We start from the raw sequence: 20,457 nt of genomic DNA on the forward strand, positions 1-20,457 counted from the left end.
GAATCAACTTTAGCAGGCTGGTGCTGGTTTGGACGTGAGAAGCATGCAGAAATAGCAATAGTGTCTTTTGCCAAAAGTGGAAAAAACATGAGATTTTGGCCTAAAAATGGATTTTTGGCAATATTGGCGCGTTTTTGGGATGACGTCAGCATGACGTCATCGGGTGGGGTCGAAGTCGGATGACGTCAGCATGACGTCACCGGGTGATGTGGCAGGTCCTGGTTGGTCCACGGATATGCTGAAGTGGCGGACATGTCAGCGAAGGGACGGATGAATGAGGTGATGCGACGGCGGGGTGGCAGCGACGTGGCTCTGACGTGGGCACGACATGGGACCAGCAAAACGAGGTGGTAAGTGAAACAGCGGTAACTGTTTTTTCGGACCGCCTACAATACGACCCCGGTTTTGTCAGAGGCCAACCCGAGAAGCTGTGAGGGCGATGCGTGGCGGAGGCCTGACGTCACCCTCTGATAGTTTCTCGGGTGCTAAACGTCGGACCTCGGGCCCAACCCGATATGGATAATAGCCGTCCGATCAATGTTGCCCAACTGGACGGTCGACGGGTTGATGACATGTGCGGATGATACGAACGCTGGAGGAGGATTAAAATAATATATATCTTGGGACGCGCGCTCAGCGGAAAAAACTTAGGATATGGCGCTTTATAATGTTTTTCCAATGTATTCTTCAGAATGAAATAGTGCGGGCGGAAACTTTGGATAAGCGGCAAAAAGTGGGTTTTTGGGTTATTTCACAATTTCAAAGGGGGTTATGGGTAGGAGGGGGTTTTTATAAGGTTTTTCTTTACAAACGAAGGTTTAATGGGTGGAATGACTTGAAAGAAGGGAGAGGGGTGAGGTTTAGGTTCATTAAAGTCACCAGATGTCATTTTGATTCCTTTTTTAGAGAACATATGGCTATAACGCCAAGGGGAGGGATATTTATACCATGTTTGGGGTTTATACACCATGGTGTTAATAATACTAGGGAAAGGGGTAACATAAGGGAATTACATATTAGAGTTAGGGGTTAATATGGATGAAAGAGTGAATGAGGGGGAAATCACTAAGTTTATTTGAAACTTACTTAGTTTAGGGAGTAGATCAAAATGAAAAGAACTTTAGACAAGAAATGTGGCTTCTAAAAGATTAAGAACCACCATGAAACCATAATTTCTTCCATGAATCTCCACTGATGAGGGGATGTTAGTAATGAAAATGGGAAAGGGGAGAAAGGGAGGTTAGACATGCTTCTTTGCTTTGCTGCCACCTGATGGAGAAGAACAGTTTCTCAAATCATTGATTTTGCTTTGGTAAACAAACTTAACACACATGCAATTGTAAAAATGACCTTTCTGCAACCCCACCTGCCTACCCATCTATTTTCCTAGCATTTTTTATTTCTTCTTGGAGGGTGCATTTAGGCTTGCAGACCCTCATTTGCCTTTTCTTTTCTTTGGCTTTTTCCTTTTGATTATCTATCTAATTCTACCCTTATTGCTTCCAAGGTCCCAGATTAAACAGTTGGGAACCTTACTTCTCTACCTAAACTACTTGTCTGCCAAGGTTAAACAGTTTGGACAGACTTCTTTCGCTATTCTACAACTGGAAATTCAGAACATGGCATGGTCCAAATTGCGCTGTTGGGCCATCCATCAAAAATTGGGACACATTAAGCTATTTACACACCTTGTATTCCTTTGGAAATATGTGATCTTTGCATCATCAAAGCAGAGCATATTTGGAACTTTTATAGCCAATCATGAAATATGAAACCTATGGGTATAGGTAGCTAACAGGACTCATAATGACACCCTTGCCTTGTTGTGTGTGTGTTTGGGGTGCTAGGTTAGAGAATAAGGGTTCCAACTTAGGGATTGATCACCTGGGGTGGTTTTCCATCTCTTGAGAGATCTTTAGTCCCTATAGGATTTCAGCAAGTATTCAATTTGTTAGCCTCAGTTCCTTAAAACAAGATTAGTGGTCGAGTCATGTCATAGTGACACTAGTCTTATGTTTACCCTAGAAAGCTTATGAATTTGGGTAAATGTGGGAGGGGGCATTTATAAGTTGGTATCAAAGCTTCCAGGTTCAAACGTTTGATCACAAAGCCTCAAAGCTTTGTGATCAAGTTGTTTAAGAGATCAGAGCTTTGTGATTAAAGTTTTATGATAATAGCTTTGTAAACACCCCCTTCCAAATTTCCCCAATTTCACAAGCTCACTAGGGTAAACATGAGATGAGTGTCACTATGACATGAAATGACCTCCAAGTTCCAATTAAGGAAGTGTGGCCTACAAACTGATCACTTATTGACATCCCACAGGGACTACATATAACTTGGGAGCTGGAAAACCACCCCATCTTATCAATCCATGAGCTAGAACACTTTTTCTCTGACCTAGAACCCCAACTACACACACAACAAGGCAAGGGTGTGATTATGAGGCCCCAACCACACACAAAATCCTTCTTCCATGTGGTTATGGCCTAATTCCTCTAGTTCTGAGCATGTGGTTCTAAGATATGTGCCACCTTTTCAAACCAACCTCTAGACCATTGCCCAGAATTACCTATAACTTTCTAGAATCATAAATTACATGATGAAATTGCCAAAGGTTCAAACTTGAAGCCAAAACTTGGCCTAAATTCCTAATCCATAACCTACATTTTGTCAAACATATGGAAAACATGTAAGCTACAGGTCATGAATTCATATATGATCATAAGCTAATAGTATTCATCTGAGAATCACTAAGAAGGCTATAAACTATCTCTAGCTAGTTGCTATAACACTTGTTAGTCCATGTATTCATTAACCAATCAATAACTTATCAAAACATGTCATGATTCATAGATAGATTACATGATATAAATAACATATAATCAACAAATAACCAACATATAAACCATGGAAACTTAGCCATAATGTCAACATGATAACTAATATAAGAACCCCTAAATCACCATAGAAAAAATAGCTCTTATTAACATATGAAAATTCCAACCAAGTCAAGGACATCTGGCACGTACCACCCGAACATAGATTGGGCTAAACCAAATCTCTCTTTCATCCAATCACTCATGTGCCATATTCCAAGAATGAATGTGGGATCTTATGGAATAAACCAAGAAAAAATAAATCAAAGCTTCCAGAGGCCAAGCCACCTCAACCCTCAACCACAATGATTCAACTTCTATGGCCCGAAAATCACTAACATCAACCAGATCAGTCTCTACCCAAGTTGTCCAGAGCTCCATGAACTAGTAACTCAACTCATAGCCTTCTGGGGATCCAAAGTCGTTGTTCCAACCATGACTCTAAGGACTAGTAACTCAACCCACCAAGGGCTTCAAAGAATTTGTCCCAACCTACGACTCTAGGAACTAGTAACTCAACCCAAGTTGTTATGGGGATTCCAGAGCCTTTGTTCCAACCCACAACCATCACCAACTTGAGCACCAATGAGAAAAAAAATTTGAAAACCCACAACACCATGGCTATCTAGGAAATGGAAAGGAAAGGTTGAAACCACTATATATCAAAGAAACTATCCATGCCAATGACAACACATAACCAGATAATCACATGCATATACCTTGCATCCAAAAATCAGCAAGGAAACCACACATGTAATATGTTATCTACAAATAAATCCAACTATATTTGTTGATCCAATTGTTTCCATGTGCTCCCTCCTTTCCTTTGATTTCTTTATCCAATCCAAGTGAATACTAGAGTGCTCCAAGAATGCTCTAAGTGTGCAAGAGTATGTGAGAATAAGAGAATGGTTTGAGAGAGCCAAAACTGAACTAACAAAAGTTGAAATGACCAAAATATGTGAACTGATTCTCTGATGCCTTTTTATTATTGATGCCTGTGTTTTCTTCATTTTCCTTCATTGTTTCCTCTAATTTCCTCGGCATGAAAATATGTGTCTCTTCACCTTCCTTTTCTCCTTTTGTTATGCTCTTAACCTGCAAAGCGATACCCAAACAGAGAATTTGCGAAGAAAAGATACCGAGAACATAAAATATGCGAAGAAAATATACCCAGAGCACAGAATAGCAAAGATTTTATTATCCAGAGAGAAATGTTCACAGGCCTCTTCGAGGGGGCAACCTCCAATAGAGCAGAGCTCGATTACAAAACAAGACACGCTGCTCCTCGCAGGGAGTCTCTATCCTTTATATATGACTCATACATGCAATACCACGAGCCAATATCGTGGATTTTATTAATACCATCTATCTAATACTACCGCCCATTTACCATCTAACTAATACTACCGCCCATTTGCAACTAACTGTGGTCCCGTCATTAATTGTGGGTTAACCACTTACAATTATTAATATGGGCTTTATTGACTCTTGACCATGACGTGATCCCATGACATAAATAAGGGGGTTAGGGTGGGACCCTAACATGCCCTCCCCCTTAAGACTAGCCTTCTCCTCAAGGCTGAAGCTGCGGAAACTGCTGAAGAATAGCGGCTGGTTCCCAAGTTGCATCTTCCGGCGAGGTGTCTTTCCATTTGACTAGGACCTCCTTAATCACGCGGCCACGCAGTTGCTTGTCTCGTGTGTCTAGAACCTGTTCAGGTTGAAGCCAGATTGATCCTTCTTCATCCAATTCCGGTAGACTGGTTTGAACTCGGCAATTGTTCCCAATCACTTTCTTGAGGCACGATACATGAAAAACTGGGTGGATTTTTGCTGTAGGTGGCAAAGCCAGCTTGTAAGCCACTTCTCCAATGCGCTGAAGTACTTGATATGGTCCTTAGAATTTTGGAGAGAGCTTTTGACAGCCCTTGTCTTTGAGTGATGTTTGCTTATATGGTTGCAGCTTCAAAAAGACCTGATCCCCTTCTTGAAATTGGCGCTCTGAGCGGTGTTGGTCAGCCTGTTGCTTCATACGGTTCTGAGCTTGATGAAGATTCTCGCGCAAGTGGGCCAGCATGGTTGCACGGTGTTGTAAGAGTTGATTTACTGCTTATACTTTGGAGCACCCCGTGAGATAAGAAGTAGGGGACGGCGGAAGTTGTCCATAGACTGCTTCATATGGAGTCATTTTGGTGGTGGCATGATAGTTGGTGTTATACCACCATTCCGCCAGAGGTAACCACTGTGCCCAAAGGTGTTGTTTTTCTGAAGTGAAACACCTAAGGTAGGTTTCTAGACATTTGTTGACGGCTTCGGTTTGACCATCTATTTGCGGATGATATGAAGTACTGAGTTTGAGTTGAGTGCCTTGTATTCTGAAGAGCTCCTGCCAAAAATTACTGGTGAAGATTGGGTCGCGGTCGGACACAATCGAAGTGGGCATGCCATGCAATTTGAAGATTTGATCAATGAAAGTTTGAGCAAGCAAAGTGGGTGTGAATGGTTGGGGTAGAGCGCAGAAATGAGCATACTTCGATAGTCGGTCCACAACCACCATGATGACTGATTTGTTCCCAGACTTTGGAAGACCTGTAATGAAATCCATGGAGACCTCCATCCAAATTGACGGCGGAATGGGCAATGGTTGTAATGTGCCTGGTGTGTTGACGGTTTCCCCCTTGTGGCGTTGACAGACGTCGCATTCTGCTACAAAAGTAAGGATGTCCTGTTTCATTCCGGTCCAAAAAAATGATCTTCTGGTGCGAGCGTATGTCTTCTGAAAGCCCGAATGTCCTACAATGGGAGAGGAGTGCAATTCTGCCAAAATGCGACTTTTGAGGGTGGATGTTGGTGATATGACGACTCTGTCCTTGTAGCGAAGAATATCATTCTGCGACGAGTAGCCCTTGCTGGAATTAGGATCTGCCTGTAATTGAGAAATGAGTTGGGAGAGCTCAGGATGTGAAAACCATTCCCCGCGAGCCTCTTCAATCCAGTCTGGAATGGGGAGGGATATTGCGAGCAGAGTACTTTCCTCCTCAAATTGGCATGACAATGCATCTACTACCCTGTTGTCTTTCCCTTTCTTGTAAATGATCTCATAATCATAACCCAGCATTTTGGCTAACCATTTATTTTGTTGGGGGGAAGATAGGCGTTTCTCCAAAAAATATTTAAGACTGTGATGATCTGTGCGGATTTGGAAACGTCGCCCCAACAAGTAAGGTCGCCAGGTCTCAACTGCATGTAAGATGGCCATCATTTCCTTCTCATAGGTAGATTGGCCCAAGTTCTTCCCACTTAGTTGTTGGCTGGTGAAGGCCAATGGTCGCCCTTCCTGCATTAAGAATGCTCCAATACCTGTTCCCGAAGCATCAGATTCAATGACAAATGTTTTGGTGAAGTCCGGTAGTGCTAAGACCGGAGTGGAACACATGGCGGTTTTGAGAGCGGTAAATGCCTGTTGTGCTTCTTCATTCCAGAAGAAGGCATTTTTCTTGAGAAGTTGCGTCAGGGGCTTCGCTATGCGGCCATAGTTGCAGACAAATTTACGATAATAGCCTGTGAGACCCAAAAATCCTCTCAAGCTTTTCAATGTCTTAGGTTGAGGCCATTCTTGCATTGCCTGGATCTTTTTGGGATCAACCTTGACACCTTCACGGCCCACAATGTGGCCTAAATACTCAACTTCTTCCATGCCAAATGCACACTTAGACATTTTGACAAATAGTTTATGCTGGCGGAGCAGTTGCAAGAGGATATCTACATGCTGAAGATGTGCCACCCAAGTGCCACTATAGATGAGGATGTCATCGAAGAAGACCAGGACAAATTTTCTGAGATATGGTCTGAGGAGGTGATTCATAAGGCTCTGAAAAGTAGAGGGGGCATTACAGAGACCAAATGGCATGACCAAGAACTCATAATGGCCTTCATGAGTTCTGAAAGCTGTCTTGGGAATGTCAACTTCCTTCATGCGAATTTGGTGGTAGCCTGAGCGAAGATCCAATTTAGTGAAGAATTGAGCCCTATTGAGTTCGTCCAGCAAATTGTCAACCACTGGGATGGGAAATTTATCTTTGACTGTTAACTTATTGAGGGCCCTGAAGTCTGGACACATCCGCCACTCCCCATCTTTCTTGAGGACCATGACGACTGGAGATGAGTAAGGACTAATACTAGGACGAATGACACCTGCTTCCAACAATTCCTTGATGATTTTTTCTATTTCATTCTTTTGGGTGAACGGATGTCTGTATGGCCGCACATTTGGTGGTTGGGCCCCTGGGACCAATGTGATGCTATGTTCATGTTCCCCTCGCGAGGGAGGAAGTTCATGAGGTTTGTCAAAGACCGTCCGATGTTTATTCAAAATCTGTTGCATCTCAGGATGAATTGGCGAAGACATGGTATCTACTACCTGGATGGCATTAAATTGAGCTACTACTCCATGATGGCCCTTTTTTAACAATTTTTCCATACAATGCGAGCTTATGATAGAAGGGGCTCCCGCTTGTAGCCCACGGAGGGTATGTGTGGAGTCGTTCTGCTTAAAACTCATATATAACTCCTGGAAATCCATTGTGATTGGCCCAAGAGTGCGGAGCCATTCCGCACCTAGGACAATGTCGCAACCCCCCATGTGCATTGCAAACATGTGGGTTTTCAATTGATAATCCCCCATTTGAATTTTGACATTTTCACAGCGACCTTCACATTTCATTGTGCCTCCATCTGCAATCTGGACTTGGAAGTTAGAAACTGCTCGGACATAACAATGTGCTGCTTCAGCGATCTTTTGGTGGATGAAATTATGGGTACTTCCACTATCAGTTAAAACTATTACTGGCCGATGTTTAAGAAAACCCCTGATTTTGAGAGTTGGAGGTGAAGAAATTCCTGCCAGTGCATGTAGCGAAATCATTGGTTCATCAGATACCATCTCCTGTTGGTTATCTTCTTCGGTCGCCTCTGGTTCCTCAAGTGGTGGATCTTCCTCGTTGGAGCTGTAGTCAGTGGCATCTATTTGAAAAAACTTGTGCTCTTTGCATTTATGACCCGGGGAATATTTTTCATCACAGTAGTAACATAGTCCTTGCTTCCTTCTTTCGGCCATTTCTGCACGTGACACCTTTTGAATCTTAAGTGTTTGGGTCATATTGGGAGTCTGTGAGGGACGACCTTTAGCGGGAAAGTTGGGGCGGCTGGATTGAGCTGTTAATGCTCGTTCCACCTTACGGGCTACCTGGCAAGCCTCGTTCCATGTGGGGTGGTGGTGGAGAAGAACCTGAGCTTTGATGGCTTCTTTAAGACCGCTGATAAAGCATTCCATGTAGAATTCATCTGTGAGACCCTTAGTGCGGAATGCTAAGGCTTCAAAAGCGGTAATATATTCATCCACTGTACCCGTCTGTCGGAGCTTAGTGAGACGCCCCAAAAAAGAGTCTTCTTGTTCAAAGCGATTTCGAAGAGCTTTGGTAAATTGGCCCCAATTCTGAAATTCTCCATTGCAACGCTGATACCATTCCTTCCATTGCCATCGTTCACTGTCCAAGTACATGGTGCCCACCATAAGCTTAGTCCCCTCATCTATGATATGATTCAATTGAAAATACTGCTCCATTTGTGCTAGCCATGCGGACGTGTGGGAACCGTCAAATTTATGCATATCCAACTTGGGAGGTCTCTGATTGGGTGGTGGATGGGTGTGCCAGATGTGAGGAGAGTGGCTCGACTCCCCTTCATGGTATTCATGACCCTTATACGCCTCCTCGTGGGCTGGCTCCTTGCCCTTGTCCTGTATTAGACACTCTAATCCTTTAAGATGTTTTTCAGTCCTTTCCATCGTAGAGTGAAGGGAGTGCACATCTTCTTCTATTTTTTCTATCCTTTCATGGGCCATTGCTTGAGCGCGAGTTTCGACCATACACCCGTCGGACGAAAATTTGGGACCGGCGAAATTTTTTTTACTAAGAATTGAATGGTACCACCTTGCTCAGCTCGTCGTCCTGATTCTGATGGGCTATGTCACCAATAAGCGCCCTGGAAGATCTCAGACTTTTTTTTTTTTTTTAGAAAACTCCTAACGGAGTTTTACTCCTTCCTGATCAATACTGCAGTCACCAAATCCTCAAAATGTCAATGCCGCCAAAAGTCCTGCGAAAATTATATCCAGGTATAGGAACCCTTCCCAACTACTCCGATCTGGTGAATCTGAGAGATCTGAATGGTGGAACAACTGCTGCTGCTGATCTGATGGAGCTGCGGGACTGATGTCTGCTGCTGCTGCACTTGCTGATCTGGAATAGATGATGAGTGATCCCCCGATAGAAAGGGAACTATGGTCTTGGGGAGTGTCAAGTGCTACAGATTGCAATATACATAAGGGTCTGACAGTAGTACTTGGCCCAATGTTTCAGGGCTCTAACTAAGGAGGATCGACCGTACCCTTAGCCGTACAACCCGACTACCCTATCGTACGGGCGAGTAATCTCTCGAGTGCTGTTCTCGGTGTACTGTAGCCATAAGACGGCCGAAGGTTTATCTATGGCGAGGTTTCAAGGGAGCTAGGGGGCTTCCTATATACTCAGAGGGTACATGGAAGACAGTCCGTGCGTGGTTCTGTCTAATGCGCTACTACTCGAAGGGGTACCCACAGGGGTTACAAGGGAGTCCAACAGACGTGACCACCTCTTGTATTTCCTGCGTGCATGCCTCCCCAAATCTGCAGGTTTATGCGCTTAACGACAGATCCCGTGGTTTAAAGACGCCGGAACACGTCTCTAGCCTAAAAAAAATTTTGCTAAAATTTGGAGATCCCACCGAGCCCTGGAAAGTGCTCTGATACCACTTGTTATGCTCTTAACCTGCAAAGTGATACCCAAACAGAGAATTTGCGAAGAAAAGATACCGAGAACATAAAATATACGAAGAAAATATACCCAGAGCACAGAATAGCAAAGATTTTATTATCCAGAGAGAAATGTTCACAGGCCTCTTCGAGGGGGCAACCTCCAATAGAGCAGAGCTCGATTACAAAACAAGACACACTGCTCCTCGCAGGGAGTCTCTATCCTTTATATATGACTCATACATGCAATACCACGAGCCAATATCGTGGATTTTATTAATACCATCTATCTAATACTACCGCCCATTTACCATCTAACTAATACTACCGCCCATTTGCAACTAACTGTGGTCCCGTCATTAATTGCGGGTTAACCACTTACAATTATTAATATGGGCTTTATTGACTCTTGACCATGACGTGATCCCATGACATAAATAAGGGGGTTAGGGTGGGACCCTAACACCTTTTTCCCTTTATTCTCATAAATAAATGCCAATTATTTCCTCTTTGCCTTTGCCAATGCCTTTTCCAATTTCCATAGCCATTAATTAACCACAATTGATGCCCACTATAATTTTTTCCCAAACATTTAGCTTCTAATACGTGTCCCATGACCTTAGTCATATTTTAATTGGAAAATCAACCAAGGGTTGTTACAAACCCCTCCTCCTTGGGGGAACGCGATCCTCAGAGTTCAATGACGTGTATAACTAGAAAAAAATGATTACCATGGATATTTATAACCCAACTTGATGCATCATTTACAAGATAGCTAACTAATAAAACCATGAACACCATAATGCTACTAGAGCTTTATAACACAACTCAATGCATTATTTACAACACACTGCTTATTGGAGCTTTATAACACAACTCATTGTAGTATATACAATACACACATGCATAAACATAAACCAAAACACATAAATCAAACTCATCAGCTCAACCAACAAATAAAGAGGGATACAAAGTCTGCATCTGATCGACCATCTCTCAGTAGCTTCTTCAGGCCCAAAGTGCTTCCACTGCACTTTAACTTGCTCAGTTCTAGAGCATGAGTTATTTTCAATGCAAAATGCAGAGAGGTTATGGATATAATTATCCCTCTTGTTCCACCTACAATACAAACCAATCAAACACATGATCAACATCCTGGGCATATCGTTTTAGTAATGAAACATGGAAAACATAATGGATTTTCACTATTGGCATCAGTGCAAATCGATGGCCACTACTCCAATCCTCTCAAGGATATCAAAAGGCCCATAATACCAAGGTTCCAACATGGTACATGATCCAATCCTTAAGGAGGTCCTCTTAGGATTGATGCACAAGTACACATACTCCAAAACCTGAAAATCCTTGAATTCTCTATGTTGATCTACAAAAATCTTATGCATTTCCCATGTTTCCTTTAAATTCCTCCTGACAAACTGCATCACTTATTGCATCTCATATAACATATCCATTCCAATCAACACCATGTTCATTGGATCAATCCAACTGATAGGAGTATTACAATTCTACACATAAAGAGCCTCAAATGGACTCGTCCTCAAGGATTCCTGATACCCATTATTATATGCAAACTCCACCAATGGAATATACTCCTCCCACTTCCACTACTAATGCATGACATACATCCTTAACATGTCCTCAAGAATCTTATTAACCCTCTCTGTCTGTCCATCTATTTGTGGATGATAAGTTGTATTGAAGGCCAAATTTGTCCCCAAGCCTGTAAATAACTCCTTCCAAAACCTAGAAGTGAACTTGGCATCTCTATCTAATATGGTCTTCTTAGGAACACCATGCAATATCACTATCTCCCTAATGAATATCTTAGCTATCTCACTAGCTAAATTAGTAGACTTCACTGCAATAAAGTAAGCTATCTTACTCAACCTGTCAACAAAAACCATGATGGAATCATGTTGTCCTGATGTCCTCGGAAAACCTGTACTGAAATCCATGGAAATGACCTCCCATTTTGACTTTGGAAATAGAATCATTTGTAACAAACTAGTTGGATGCTTACACTATGCTTTAGATTGCTGAAAATCCAAACATCTAACAATAAATTCAACCACCTCTTTTGTTGGGTCCCTATAATACTAGTGATTACCCCATTTACTATTGTAGTTATACCCCTTATTAATATTGTTGTGCCCCTATTGCCCCCATATTGTTATTACTGTGCCCCATAGAATCCCTCTATTGTTATTTTTGTGGCTTTATATTATTATTGTTAGGTCGGATGGATTATATTGTGACTCCTTAGACTCCTATATATAGAAAGGAGGTTTTGTCATTTGAATCATCAAAGAATTGTTCATTTATGTAATGTAAAGGAGGTTGCCCCCTCGAAGAGGCTGAATTCTAAGGCGTTGATCTATATTTTCTATCTTTTCTTGAGCTAGTTTCATAACATTTGGTATCAGAGCTTTGGATTCTAGGGTTTCGCTACTCCAAACAGGTCATCGTGGAATTTTCGCTATAAATTTTTTTCTGTGATGTTTCAAAAGTTTGAAAAAAACCCATTTGAGAATAAATCGCACTGAACCTTGGGTCCAAATTTCAGAGCTTGTTGCGCTATATTTGCGGAGATATGATCTGATGAAGTTGGTCTTTTTGTAGACTCCTGAATTACATTCCAAACAAGTGACCTGGGGAAAATCGTCATAACTTTCGCTCTGGGGATCGGATTGAAATTTCATAAGAAGGTACAGAAAGGGGACGGACTCTAGTCTCTTGTATGCATTTTTCAGATCCAAAGGTCAAAACAGTGACTTGTGCCACGTTGTACAAGTTCACTCTACTGAACTAGTCTATAATCAAGTCATTGTGGGAGATTTCGCATAACTCTTGCGTGGAGAATCCAATTTGGGTCAGACTTGTGGCATTGGAAAGAGGACACAGAGGGCTACTGTAAGTCACAAATTCAAAACTAGATGACCGAAAAGTACAGAGATACATCAGAGGCAATATCAAGCTCCTACAAAGTGAAAAAAGGTGTGTAGATTTTCTTAAATTTTTGCTTAAGATCGGTTTGAAAATTATTTTGAAGGAATTATTATCGGTAACTGATGCCCCGAGGAAAGAAAATGCAAACACCTAGTAAGAAACTTGAAAGCTCTAGCATGACTCATGAAGAAGAGGAAGAAATGCTACATGATATATCAAAATTACAAGAACAAGTGCAACAAATGTCACGCTCACAAAAGCTAACAGAAGCTAAGATAAATGGCATGGAATCTAAGATAAAGGGCGTGGAAGCTAAGATGGATGATTGGAAGACAAATTTGAAGATAGACATGGAAGAATTGAAAATATATTTGAACACAAACTTGAAGACAGGCATGACAGATATGAAGACAGATTTGACAAATTTTCTACAAGAAATACTTACTAATGGTGAAAAGGTAGTAAAGGAAACTCATGATGCGAACAAAAGAAATGTTAATCATGATATCATAGACTCTAATGTTGGATCGAAGACCCATAATATTCCAAAAATCAATATGAGGAAGTTTGATGGCAAGGATCCCGCAACATGGATATTACAGATGGAGCAATTTTTCGATCTCAATAATGTGCAAAACACACAAAAGGTACGTATGGCAAATTTATATTTGGAACCAAATCAGTTTGTATGGTATCAATGGCTTTGCTCTCGTAAACAATTTATCACTTGGGCAATTTTTACGGAAGAATTGATAGCACATTATGAGGATACAAAAAGCAACAGTTTTTTAGCCAATTGATAAGTCTCAAACAAAAGGGTTCAATAATGGAGCACATTGAGGAGTTCCAAAAATTGAACATAAGGGTAAAAGATATTCCAGAGGAGCATAGGATTGATGTGTTCATAGGGTATTTAAAGGATAATATCCAACATGATGTTCGCCTTTGGGAACCTGATTCATTAGAGAAGGCATTCAAGTTATCAAGAAAAATGGAAAGCAAAATTATGGCAACCAGGAAGCATACCACTCACAACTATAAAGACGGAAGTGTTGTTGCCCCTAGTCTTCCACAACCTATAAGGTTGACACCATAACAATTGGAAGAAAAAAGAGCAAAAGGGCTTTGTTACAGTTGTGATAGAAAATACACTAAAGGTCATAAGTGTGCTGAGAAGAAATTATTCTACATAGATTGTGAAGAGGAAGAAGAAAAGGAGCAAGAAAGGTCAAAGGAAGAGGATATACTCCAGGAACAAAGCCTAGATGAAGAACAAATAAATCTGACCATATCTTGTAATGCATTGGCGAGAATTACCACTCCTCAAACCATCAAGATAGAAGGACAAATCAAGAAGAAAAAGGTAATAGTGTTGATTGATTCAGGAAGCACCCACAATTTTATTCATTGTAGGGTAGCAAAAGAATTGAATTGCTTCCTATATCCAACACCAGATTGTCAAGTAATGATTGCAAATGGAGGAACAATAAATTGCTCTGGAAAGTGCCATAATATTAAGCTATCCATGGGAGAATATGTATTGACTAGCCCAATGCTTTCCATTCCAATGGGAGGTGCTGATGTTGTACTAGGAGTCCAATGGCTACAATCCTTGGGTACAATAGCTTTTAATTTTCAAGAACTTTTCATCAAATTTTCTGCGGAAGGAAAGGAAGTTGAATTAAGGGGTATTGCAGGGAAACCAGGAAAGATAATTAGCTCTAATGGTATGACAAAGCTTCCAAAAAAGGAGCAAAGAGGTGTAATTGCACAATTATGTTCGCTAGATGTTTCCACATAGGAATCATCTATTTCTCCAGATCTCCAAAAAGTCCTGGACAATCATTCCAAGGTATTTGAGACTCCCAAAGGTCTCCCACCTATGCGTGATCATGATCATGCTATTCATCTGATTCCAGGAAGTGTTCCTCCAAACATCAAGCCGTACAGATATCCCTATGTCCAAAAGAGTGAAATTGAATGTATGGTTGCAGAAATGCTAAAGGCTGGTATAATTCAACCGAGTCAAAGTTCTTTCTCTGCTCCAGTAGTATTGGTGCACAAGAAGGATGGATCATGGTGCATGTGTCTGGATTATAGGGAGCTCAACAAGCTCACTATTAAAGATAAGTTCCCCATTCCTGTCATTGATGAATTACTGGATGAATTACATGGATCAATTTACTTCACCAAGTTGGATCTTCGTTCAGGATATCATCAAATCAGAATTAAGATTGAAGACATTCCGAAAACAGCATTTAGAACTCATGAGGGTCATTATGAATTTTTGGTCATGCCTTTTGGCCTTACCAATGCACCTTCAACATTTCAAGGTTTGATGAATTCAATTTTCAAACCATTCCTTAGAAAATTTGTGTTGGTATTTTTTGATGATATACTAATCTACAGCAAGTCTTGGAAGGATCATGTTGAACATGTTGACAAGGTGCTACAACTATTGGAAGAGAAACAATTATATGCAAAAAGATCCAAATGTTTCTTTGGAGTCCAGGAGGTGGAATATTTGGGTCATATTGTATCTCATGAAGGAGTTAAGGTAGACCCTAGCAAAATTAAAGCCATTAAGGAATGGAAAATCCCCACATCCATAAAGCATCTGCGAGGATTTCTTGGGTTGACAGGGTATTATCGCAAGTTTGTTAAGAATTATGGGAGAATAGCAGCACCTCTAACAACATTATTGAAGAAAGATGCATTTTCATGGACTTCGGAAGCAACAAAGGCCTTTGAACATCTTAAAGAGGCAATGTGCCAAGCACCGGTCTTAGCTACACCGGACTTCACAAAAACCTTTATTGTGGAATGTGATGCTTCAGGAAATGGAATTGGTGCTGTTCTAATGCAAGATGAAAGACCCATTGCTTTTGAAAGTCGTCCAATCAAGGGAAAGTTTTTAAGCAAAGCTATTTATGAGAAGGAAATGTTGGCAATACTCCATGCACTTAAGAAATGGCGACCCTACCTAATGGGAAGACACTTCAAGGTAAAAACGGATCATGATAGCCTTAAATATTTTTTAGAACAAAGATTATCCTCTGAAGATCAAAAAAAGTGGGTCACAAAGATGTTGGGTTATGACTTTGAAATCATCTACAAAAAAGGGAAGCAAAATGTGGTGGCAGATGCATTCTCAAGAAAGGATGAGGATGTGGAAGCATTGTTGTGCGCCATTTCTATTATCCAACCAGATTGGATAAACGAAGCAAGGGAGGAATGGAAGAATGACGAAGAAGTGTGGGCACTTATTCGAAAGCTACAACAAGATTCCAGTACGTCTGATACATTTAGCTAGCAAAATGATTCGTTATGGTACAAAGATCGCTTATACCTCTATAAGAATTCCCAGCTAAAACAAAAGGTTCTTATGGAATTGCACACTTCTCCCTTAGGAGGGCACTCAGGATTTCTAAAAACTTACCACAGGGTTAAGAAGGAATTTTTTTGGGATGGCCTTAAATCATATATTCAAAAGTTTGTGGTGGAATGTTTGGTTTGCCAACAAAATAAAGTGGAAACAATTAAGACACCGGGTCTATTACAACCTTTATCCATTCCAAGCCAACGTTGGGAGGAGGTCTCAATGGATTTTATCACAGGTTTACCCAAGTCTGAGGGAAAGAGTGTCATCATGGTGGTAGTTGATAGACTTACCAAGTATGCACACTTTTGTGCATTATCACATCCATTTAAAGCCAGTATAGTTTCTACTGCATTTATGGAAACAATTCAAAAGCTACATGGAAACCCAAAGATTATTGTAAGTGACAGAGATCCCATTTTCACTGGAAATTTTTGGATAGAATTATTTTCTTGTCTTGGTACTCAGTTAGCTCATAGCTCATCTTATCATCCTCAATCTGATGGGCAAACTGAGATAGTAAACAAATGTTTGGAAGGATATCTTAGTTGCTTTGTATCTGATAAACAGACACAATGGGTCAAATGGTTTCCTCTGGCTGAATGGTGGTATAACACTTCCTTCCATACAGCAACAAAAATGACCCCATTTATGGCACTTTATGGGTATCAACCACCATCCATCACATCATATTTAAGAGAAAATTCTAAGGTTCAGGCAGTGGAACATCACATCGAACATCAAAAACAAGTCCTCCAACTCTTAAAGGATAACCTCGTGTTGGCACAGAATAGAATGAAACAATAGGCAGATCAACATTGCAGTGAAAGAAGTTTTGATGTAGGTGATTGGGTATTCCTATGGCTACAACCATATAAGCAAATGTCCCTAAAGAAAGCTAAGAAGGATAATAAATTATCACCAAAGTATTATGGTCCGTACAAGGTGTTGCAAAAGATTGGTACTATGGCATACAAATTGGAGCTTCTTGCAGCTTCTCGATTGCACCTAGTTTTCCATGTTTCATGTTTAAAGAAGGTTATAGGCGACAAGCTCCAAGTTCAAACAATATTGCCAGAACTTGACGAGGAAGGAAAAATTATATTTGAATCGGAAGCAGTCATAGAAACAAGAACTCGACAGCTACGAAATCGATCAATTTCAGAGTATCTTATCAAGTGGAAGAACTTATCCGCTAAAGATTCCACATGGGAGGATGAGAATTTTGTGAAGAAGTATCCAGAACTACTCAAGCGTTGAGGACAACACTTTTTTGAAGGCGAGGGGCATGTTGGGTCCCTATAATACTAGTGATTACCCCATTACTATTGTAGTTATACCCCTTATTAATATTGTTGTGCCCCTATTGCCCCCATATTGTTATTACTGTGCCCCATAGAATCCCTCTATTGTTATTTTTGTGGATTTATATTATTATTGTTAGGTCAGCTGGATTATATTGTGACTCCTTAGACTCCTATATATAGAAAGTAGGTTTTGTCATTTGAATCATCGAAGAATTGTTCATTTATGTAATGTAAAGGAGGTTGCCCCCTCGAAGAGGCTGAATTATAAGGCGTTGATCTATCTTTTCTATCTTTTCTTGAGCTGGTTTCATAACATCTTTCTCTAATTTCAGCCAATGTAGAACTTCTTAACTATTGTCAGAGTCTTATGATACCCCAGGTGACCTGCATACGACTTAACATGAAACTCCCTCAAGATAAGCTTCTTGAGCTCACTACTATCTGTCACATAAATCTTGTTCCTAAATCTGACCAAGCCATCTATTGTGAGGTGATACTCCTCATCCCTATTGCCTTCACATTTTTGTTGCAACCTATTCTTATGTTGCTAGTACATGTCATCATGTTTCCCTACCTGCAAGATCTACTCCTACAAATCGGTCCCATATGAAATCACTGCTACAATATGATTCACCTACACTCTCCTGTTGAGAGCATATGCAAATTTCTTCTCCTTACCCTTAATGTACTTGATCTTAAAGCCAAAATCATTGAAGGTAGCCAATCATCTAGATTTCCTAGCATTCATATTGGGTTGGTAAAACAAGTACCTCAATCCACTATGATCACTCATCAAAATAAATCTCCTACCAAGAATATAATGTCTCCGCATTTTTAATGCATGAATGATAGTTTTGAAATCAACATCGTAAGTCACATAGTTATGCTCGTTCTCATTCAAATTCATTGACTCATAGCATACCACCTTTCCTTCTTGCATCAGAACTCCACCAAGTCCTCTCTTACAAGAATTTGTACATACCATGAACTCCTTATCAGGGTCTACAATCTTTAAAACCATAGAATTTGTAAGAAAATGCTTCAACTTCTCAAAACTAGTTGTACACTCCTCAACCCATTCAAAATTATTTCCTTTTTTCTACAAGGATGTAAGAGGATAGGAAATCTATTAGAAGATCTTGATGAACCTCATGTAATAAGTTGCTAGTTCCATGAATGATGTAACCTCATTTGCATTCCTAAGATCTGGCCACTCCATGATAGATTTAATCTTTTTCAGGTGCACTTCTATCCCTTCCTTGGAACCAACATCTCCCAAGTAATGAAATTCAATCTAAAATAAACTACACTTGTTGAGCTTGGCATACAACTAATGTGCTCTCAGTAATGTTAACATTGTTGTCGGGTTCTTTGTATTCTCTTCCTCATTCTTAAAATATATCAATATATAATCAATGAACACTATCACAAACTTGTATAGATAAGGATGTGACACATTGTTAATCAAACACATGAAAGTAGCTAGAGCATTAGTAAGACCAAAAGGAACCATTACGAACTGATAATGCCCATACATGGTACAAAATGTTGTCTTGTAAATATGTTCTTGTTTGATGCACACTTGATGATATCCTGATCTCAAGTCAATCTTTGGGAACACTGTTGCTCCCTTCAACTAATTAAACAAATCATCAATCCATGACAACAAATACATGTCCTTGATAGTTACATTGTTAAACTTCCTACAATCAGTGTACAACTGATCTGAAAATCACTTGTGAGTGATCTCAGTTCAATAATTAATGAATGAAGGTATTACAAACTCGTGCTGGTTTGTGTCTATGTTATCTTAAGCAATGGATCGATCATATTGAAAAATACACAGACACTAGATAAATGGAAAACAGCAATAGAAACACAATAAGCAAATGCAAGAACACAAAAAATTAATAAGGAGTTCACCCTATCCTCTAGGGCTGCGTCTCTAGTCCAGCTTTCAATGGGGGCCTTCTTTTTATTGTGTCTTTAAAGTAGAGATTTAAAATGAGGAGCTCAACTTGAGTCTCCTAAAACAGATAATGCTTGGTAGGGTGGTTATTGGATTCCCCAAGCCACGAGAGTGCACAGACTCTTTCCTTACCAAATCTTGACCTCTCTGGTCTCTAATGGGATGAGACCAATGTGGTGCTCAATTCCCGACAGATATCCTCACGGGGATTGCTTGAACCTCTCAAGCCTGGTTCTATCTACTCGATGCTACCTTAACTCTGTAGGTTAGCTTGGCTCTCTATTTTCTGCTTCTTGCTTTACTGCCTCTTTCTTGCTTGTCTCTGTTCTCCTCCTTCTGTGTTCTGTTCCCTGTCTGTTCATGGCTTAAAGCCAATCTGTTCTTGATTGTTCGCTTCCTCTTTCGCCCCTTCGGATTGCCTGCTGCTGTTCATTTGGAGTTCCATGCCTCTGTGTTATCGCCAACGTCTCACAGGGAGATGGCCACTTTTCCTATCGCTAAATGTGCCAGCTCTTCCTCAACGGTTTGGTAATTCGGTTACACTGTGGAATGATTCATCCGCCAACTCAATAGTCAAATTGGAGTTCAGACTTTTATATGTTGTGGCTTAATTCCCCCGTCAAATCCGGTTTCCCATCGAGTGCAATCTCCGCCGTTAGATATGGAGCCCCGAGATCCTACGGTGTTCGCTCTTATCGCGTGGTTGACTTGCTTGACCGTTAGCATGCGATAAGAGGAAATTTTCTCTCTCATCCATTGGCCACACATTGTGCAATGTATGGAATCAGTCGTTCTCTGCCAAATCCGCTTACCGCCCCAAAGTGCCTCCGATATACCACCGATTTTGGAACATGGGACCTGCCTTTTGCCTTAGTGCTTTCCCTACGATTTCCCGGCTTCCCATGCGACTGAGCGCTCGGGGCTTCTCCCTCTTGGGGGGTTTTTCCCAGTGATGCATCAGAAATGGCCTCCGTTTTCCGATCCAGACTTCCTAACTGCCAGTTTTCCTCCTGCGTGGTCTCCATGGGCCTTGGTCAGCGTGCTTTGACTAAGGTCCTCATCGTTCCTTGTTGTCTACAAACTACCACTGTCTAGAGGTCTTC

Source organism: Pinus tabuliformis, chromosome 1_2 (assembly GCF_031772625.1).
Source record: "Pinus tabuliformis cultivar Carrire ecotype Pingquan chromosome 1_2, CPIR1, whole genome shotgun sequence".
In the NCBI taxonomy this organism is placed as follows: domain Eukaryota; kingdom Viridiplantae; phylum Streptophyta; class Pinopsida; order Pinales; family Pinaceae; genus Pinus; species Pinus tabuliformis.